At 38.7% G+C, this 7,209-nt stretch overlaps 1 pseudogene; it reads right to left on the reverse strand.

Annotated features, from left to right (window-relative positions):
* Positions 1-1,355: 1,355 nt before the first annotated feature.
* Positions 1,356-2,121, reverse strand: LOC129627864 (bcl-2-like protein 1; annotated as a pseudogene).
* Positions 2,122-7,209: the final 5,088 nt, after the last annotated feature.

Here is a 7,209-nt window from a genome sequence, read left to right on the forward strand (position 1 = left end):
GAATAAGTGGTAGTCAGTTGGTGAGAGATCAAGTGTTATGGTCTTCTTGACCGACCAGAACCTGGAGACAGGAGTTGACGAAGGCAAAGAAAAGAAGGACGCAGGGGACCCAAGTCTCTAGTGGAACAAGGGTGCTTTATTCATGGCAGTGTGTGCTTATATATTGTAATACAAGGAAGCTTTAGGCAAAAAATAAATTAAGTAAAAAACACCAAAACCAGATGCATAACAACAGTAACCAAGGGAATAACAGTCATAGGGCCATAACAACAGTAACTAGGGGAATAACAATCGTCACAGGGCCAGAAGAGAAGTAGTTTTACAAAAAAGTAAAAGATTACTGAAAGGAATCCATGTATGAGTTCTGCCTCATGACCTCAGTCCTGAGAACTGTGTGCAGCTCTGCTCGTTCCTGTTTTCCAGGAACTGATAAGGAACAGAGGGCCTTTGAGAAACAGAAAACAGCATATAGGATTCCTTAAAATTAAACGTTCCCTGAAAAATCTCCCTTTTTTATTATTTTTGTGAAAAAGGCCCTGACCATGAGTTTGTTTAGTGTGAACAATTTATGTTGAAAGGCATCGATATATAACAAATATAATTACCAGGACAATTACCAATGTTACAGAATCAGACCCAATACTATGAGTAATACTTTGGAACCATCTTTGAAGGTCTAGCCCAGATAATTGATCAGCTAGCTATTCAGCTAAAGTTTCCGAATTATTGGAAGAGGGCAGATTTTAGAGAAGGTTTCAAAGATTTTCTTTTGCAATAATTGTACAATTAGGGAAGTATTATCATGTATGTCTTGTAAGTGAAATTTAATTTGTTCTCAATTGTAAGCACTATAGTTGAACCGAACAGGAGTGATACAAAATTGTGTAGAATTCCAATCACATTTTAGTATTACTTGTTTTTGTAAATCTATTAATTGATCTCTGACTCATTGGATGGCTGTTTTTAGTTTCTGTATTTTATCTTGAATTTCCTCATCTGAGCCTGAGTGGCCCATATAATATGAGCATCTTTGGTCCAATTTTGAATAAAGTTTTGTGTTTGAATTTAGGTTTGTAAAACAATGCCTGCAACAGCGGCAGTAGTGCAAATGGCTGTTAATCCCCAAATGCCAAGAATTAACCATCCAATGAATCGTTTAGATCGCCGGAGTGATTTAGTGAGTAGCCGAGAGGCAAGTCCTGCCGTGGGACCCTCTTTCCAGGGATTCATTTTTCAAAGAAACAGAGGAATTAAGACAAGTATACATTTTGTAATCTATACAAGTCACAAAACGTAGAGTCTTATTAAACTGTAAGTTCTCTATAGCTATAACAAAAGGAAGAGGAACACAAGCTTGCATAAAATATGAATGATTATAATGAAGGGAATAGTTACTATGAGTTGAAAAGCGAGCCCAGCAGAGCTATACCAGCCAAAGTCATGCCCATCAGGGACCAGTGGTTGGAGCGCTCCTGGCCCTTTTGGCTCTTGGTTGCTGTATTGTTTTCACAGAGTTTCACAAAAGAGTCCCAGCCGCCATTCTCCTGGATCCAAGGCTCTAGGTGGTCATTTAGGTAAGTGGCCATCCAAGTTGTGATTTGACTCACCAATATTTGCATCTAATTGTCTATGCTTTCTATGCATAGTGTCCCACCGAAGGAAAAAAAGGCCATGTGACCCCAGTTTACCCCGGCCCAGAAGAGTTCATACATTACCTGCTCAAAGCTCTGATATGCTGTCCCTGTGGTGATGTGGAGCTGGGACGTCGGGTCGCTGAATGTCTGTTGGTACCTCAGTTCAAACTGGTTGTCTGTCTCCCTCAGGGTTTGCTTTACTGTTGTCATGGGGATCACTTTCTGGGCGTCCAAGCTTCTGCTGTGGCCAGTGGCTCCATTCACCACAGGGCTATCTGCCAGGTGCCAAGATGGATTGTCATTGATGGCATTTGGGGTTGGTTTCCATATCTGATTTTGTCCCTTCTGAGGAGGCCTCAGTTCTGTTCTCTTCCACATCATTAAATTGACTGCAGCTGTATCCTTTCTGGGAAAGCTTGTAAGACAGAAAGTCAACCACCAGCTCTCAGTTGCTCTGAGACGTTTTTATAAGAAAGATGGGTTCCATCAGTCTATTGTCTAAAATACTTGTAGTAAAAAGGGGGTTATATATATATAGGTCCAATAAGTATGATTAATTAATTCAGCTTGAGCAGGGTGAGGTTAGGGGGAAGCAAGCATAACAAGCATAGCAACAAAAATATTTTCTGGATTCCAAGGCATTCCCTGTTGAGAAACCAGATTTTTAGCTTGATTAGTAAGGGTTTTTGTTTATCCCTAGGTAAGATCATAAGGTCAATGACGTTGAAGGCAGTATTTTTTGGAGATTTTTAGAGTTGCCATGGCTTGTATTGTGCCGGGGACCAGCCCCGGCTGATCCAGGGTATTCGAAGGAGAGACGGCTAGGCGAGGGTCAGGGAATAACTGCTTAATTACACTTTAATTAAGGATACAAAGAGTAATAGAATAAGGATAGCTCAGTGAGGAAATTCAGTGGAGAAAAGAAGCTGAGTGGCTTGGTTTACGCGGAAAATCAATATAACCCGTGACACCAGGTTAGCTCTGACCACGGAGGCCGCAGGCGCCCTCTCGAATAGCGGAAGGTGCCCCACCTTAGACACCTTCTCGAGTGGGTCTTAGAAGCCCAGGCAAATAAATGGTCGCAGAGGACATCCGCGCTCCAGATGGACGCTCAGCTGGAATTTGGGAGAGAGAGTGACATGGGGAGACCAAGTTTCAGTGAACAAGGCCCGCACTTTATTTTCCAAAGTAGTTTTTATACCTTAAGGTATGCATAGAGGATAATGGGGGAAGGGGTAGAGTCATGCAGCAAGCCAGGCTTTCTTCCTGCAAACTTATCATATGCAAAAGTTCAGGTGATTGACATCATCTTCTGGCCAGGAGGCCTGTTAACATTTTAAGAAACTTATCTTTCTCTAAAGGTGATTATTCCAAAGTCAGGCGCCAGCCTTCCAAAAAGCATTGGACAAAGCTGTATTTTACATTTCTATACACCCATTATATCAATCAATACACTGCCAAGGACACAGTAGGTAAGGAGTATGGAGACTTAGCAGCAAACATTGGCCCAACAAGTGAAAAACCCTTCACCAATACAATTTTTAATCAATCTCTTAACTACTCAAAGGAATCTGTGTTTAGGCAGTTTAGAACATCTCCTGCCTCTCACAGTTGGGAGGCTGTGAGCAATCACATGTGGCCGGAAAAACCTATTCAGGCAGGCTAGAGGATTTCCAAAGGAGTTTGTAGGTTAAACAGTCACACCCAGGAATTATTAACTGGAGCTGTAAGCTAACTCTCTTTTCAGAGAGAGGTAGTGGGAGACAGCCCCCCGTAAAGTCAGAGGTGTAGGTGAAAGCACAAAGCAGAAAATAGGCAGACTCTGGTTTTGGGGGTAGATGCTCGAGAATTTCCAGGGGGACTCCTGAGGCTCGATCCCGCCTTTGCGTATGCCGAGCCTCCTTCCTCATGACCTTTGTCATGGGCGGAGTGCCTCACGCTGGCTCCCGGCAGTGATAGAATTCCAGTTGAGCTATTCCAGATCCTCACTCAATATGCAATATGCCGGCTCCCAGCAGTATTGGAATTTTTTTCTTCCCAGGAATTTGGCTGTTTTTTTCTCTATTTTGAACATCCGATGCTCTCCTGAGGTGGATCTTTCAAAGAGGAAGCCAATTGATTTCATTGGATCTATCTGGAGAAATACAAGCATACCCTTTTCCCTGTAAGATTAATTTCCTAGATTTCCAATGTTTAGTTAGCCCGTCTTGATACCAAATGGGAAGAGGAAGAGAAGTGTCTTTCAGTTCTTAGAAATGTTTTTCTGCTTATGTCAAGATAATTCCTTGTGGTAAGTTTTAAAAAATTTAAAACAAATAAAGCTGTATTAACAATAATTATTGGATTAAAGAATATCTTGCATTTGGAATCTAGTAAAGTCTGCTGTGGATAGAGAAAATAGAATTTTTCCTGTGTATTTCTCCTCTTAAAATTTTTTTATTTGTAGTTTCAGTGTGTGAAATGGGGGAACTGTAGTCCCTAATAATAGATTGTAATTCAAGAAAAAGTTGTTGAATAATAGATTGATTAGAATTTATGGTAGAAGTTTTTATATTTTTTAATACAAAAACTGAATATAAGGAGTCAGAAATTATATTGATAGGGTAAGGATGTAGGTGAATAACCTGAATAAGAGCATATAATTCATTTTGTTGAACAGAATGAAATTTAGTATACAAGACTTTTTTTCTTTGAGAGACTAAAATGAGGCTTTGGTGTTTTTAGTCCCATCTTTATAGAAAACATCAGCTTGAGGTATAGGTTGTGATGTAACAATGTGAGAGATAATAAATTCAGTATTTCTGAAGAAATTTTAAAGTTTATTAGAGGGATAATGAAATGAAATTTCTTTAAAATAGTCTGAGAAGTCTATTTGGAAATTGGTAGAAGTTTGTAATGCATTTTCAAATTGAGCTTTATTAATAGGCAATATAATTTGGTGAGGATCAGAGCCAATTAAAGTCTTAGTTTTTTTATTGATAATTATTAGAGTGATCAAATCAAGATAGAGCGGAAGTGACTTTGTCTCTTTAAAATGGGTATATATCCACTTTATTGGGTGTTTTCGTTGGGCAAGAAGTCTTGTGGGAGAATGGAGAGAGGGGAGTATAAACAACTCTAAAGGCAATTCAAGTCTAATATGAGTAAGAAATTGTTTTTGTATAATTCATTTTGTATTAAACAGAGTTTTTGTGTGTGTGTGTCTCTTGTGAAAATGAATGAGGACTATTTAAATCAGGATCTCCTTTTAAAGTATTAAATAGATTAGTCAGTTGATAATTTGCAATACCTGCTGCTGCTGCTAAGTTGCGTCAGTCGTGTCCGACTCTGTTCGACCCCATAGATGGCAGCCCACCAGGCTTCCCGTCCCTGGGATTCTCCAGGCAAGAACACTGGAGTGGGTTGCCATTGCCTTCTCCAATGCATGAAAGTGAAAAGTGAGACTGAAGTCGCTCAGTTGTGTCCAACTCCTAGAGACCCCATGGACTGCAGCCTACCAGGCTCCTCTGTCCGTGGGATTTTCCAGGCAAGAGTACTGGAGTGGGTTGCCATTGCCTTCTCTTAGCAATACCTAAAGAGGGTCTAATCCAGTTTATATTGTCTAAAAGTTTTTGAAAATCATTCAAGATTGATAATTTATCAACATGAATCTGTGTTAGTTGGGGAGTAATATGTTGTTTCTTAACAATAGATCTTAAGTAATGGTAAGGTCTGGAGGTTTGAATCTTTTCAGGGGCAATGATTAATCTAGAGTCTTTTAAGCATTGTTGAGCTATGTCAAACATTTGTTGAGTTTTTAAAACAGATGGAGCCAAAGACAATATATGATCTATATAATGAATAACAAGAAAGTCAGGAAATTGTTTTCTCACAGGTTCAAAGGCTTTGGCTACATAATATTGACAATATGGTGAGAGAATTTATCATTTTTTGAGGCAATATAGTCTTATATTTATATCATTTATAAATATCATAAATTTATATCATTTATAAATATCATAAATTTATATCACTTATAAATATCATAAATGATATTTATATCATTTATGAGGCCCAAGGAGAAGGCAATGGCACCCCACTCCAGTACTCTTGCCTGGAAAATCCCATGGACAGGGGAGTCTGGTTGGCTGCAGTCCATGGGGTCGCTACAAGTCGGACACGACTGAGAGACTTCCCTTTCACTTTTCATTTTCATACATTGGAGAAGGAAATGGCAATCCACTCCAGTGTTCTTGCCTGGAGAATCCCAGGGACGGGGGAGCCTGGTGGGCTTCCGTCTATGGAGTCGCACAGAGTCGGACACGACTGAAGCGACTTAGCAGCAGCATAAGGCCCAATATGATTAGGAAAAGGAAGAGAGAAGGCAAATCTTTCTCAGTTTAGAGGGTGTAAAGGTATAGTAAAAAAAAGCAATCTTATAAATCTATAATAATAATATGTCAGTTTTGAGGAATAATGGTAGGTGATGGAATTTTTGGTTGCAATGTACCCATAGATTTTATAGATGTATTAATTTTTTGAAGGTTTGTTAAAAGATGCCAGTTGTCAGATTTTTTTTTTTTACAAAAATGGGAGAATTTCAAGGAGAACAAGATTCTTTAATATGTTTTAATTTCAAATATGTATTGATAAGTTTTTTAGTAGCCTCTAGTTTTTCTTTTGTAAGGGGCCATTGTTCTGTCCAAATAGGCTTGTCACCTTTTCAAGTTATTTTAATAATTGCATTGTTTGTTAAGTGAGCAGTACAGTGGCCCCTAGGAAAGATGTGGAATACATATTTGAGTTTGTCATTGCATAAGTAAATCTCCTTTTATTAAATTAAGAGGTGCATCTATCATGTGGGGTCATAATGTTGTAGGCTGACCTTTTGGTCCCTCATATGGATATATTTGGACATTTTGATAAACCTCTTGTATTTTGGTTTGAGAAACTCCTGCAATTTGGCAAGAAATTTTCTGTATAGGCCAAGATTTGGGCCATAAATGTTTGGAAATAATAGTAATATCAGATCTAGTATCAAGGAGACCAGAAAATTTTTTTCCATTAATTTTGATATTTATATTTGGTTGGGTATATTCAGATATTATTGATGTCCATAAGGATTGTTTTTGATCTGAATTGTTGAATCCTTCTGTCTATACATCATTAGAGGAGCTAATAGAAATGTAAGATAAAGGAATTAATTGAGCAATTTTGTTTCCCTTGTTGAATTGCCATAATATCTGAGATGACATCATAATTGGAATTTCTCTCTTATAATTTGAATCAATTACTCTAGGGTGAACAGTATTGGCCAAATAAAAGACCGAAGGTTTGTGGGGATAGGGGTCCAAAAAAGTCCAATAGGTATTTTAGAAGGGACTACTTAAGGAAAAAGGAGAAAATCATTTAGGGCTGGTATATCAATGGTAGCATTGCCAGATGTTGAGGGTTTGAGGGAAAAGATGGAGCTTGCCCCTGGTTTTTGTTGATGGGGACCTGGGGAGTCCCCAGCTTGGAGTTTCCCAAAATAGGCTTTCCTATAATATCATATTTAGATTGACAGTCTCTGGCCCAGTGTGTCCTCTTATGGCAA

The sequence above is a fragment of the Bubalus kerabau genome, chromosome 15 (assembly GCF_029407905.1).
Source record: "Bubalus kerabau isolate K-KA32 ecotype Philippines breed swamp buffalo chromosome 15, PCC_UOA_SB_1v2, whole genome shotgun sequence".
Taxonomy (NCBI): domain Eukaryota; kingdom Metazoa; phylum Chordata; class Mammalia; order Artiodactyla; family Bovidae; genus Bubalus; species Bubalus kerabau.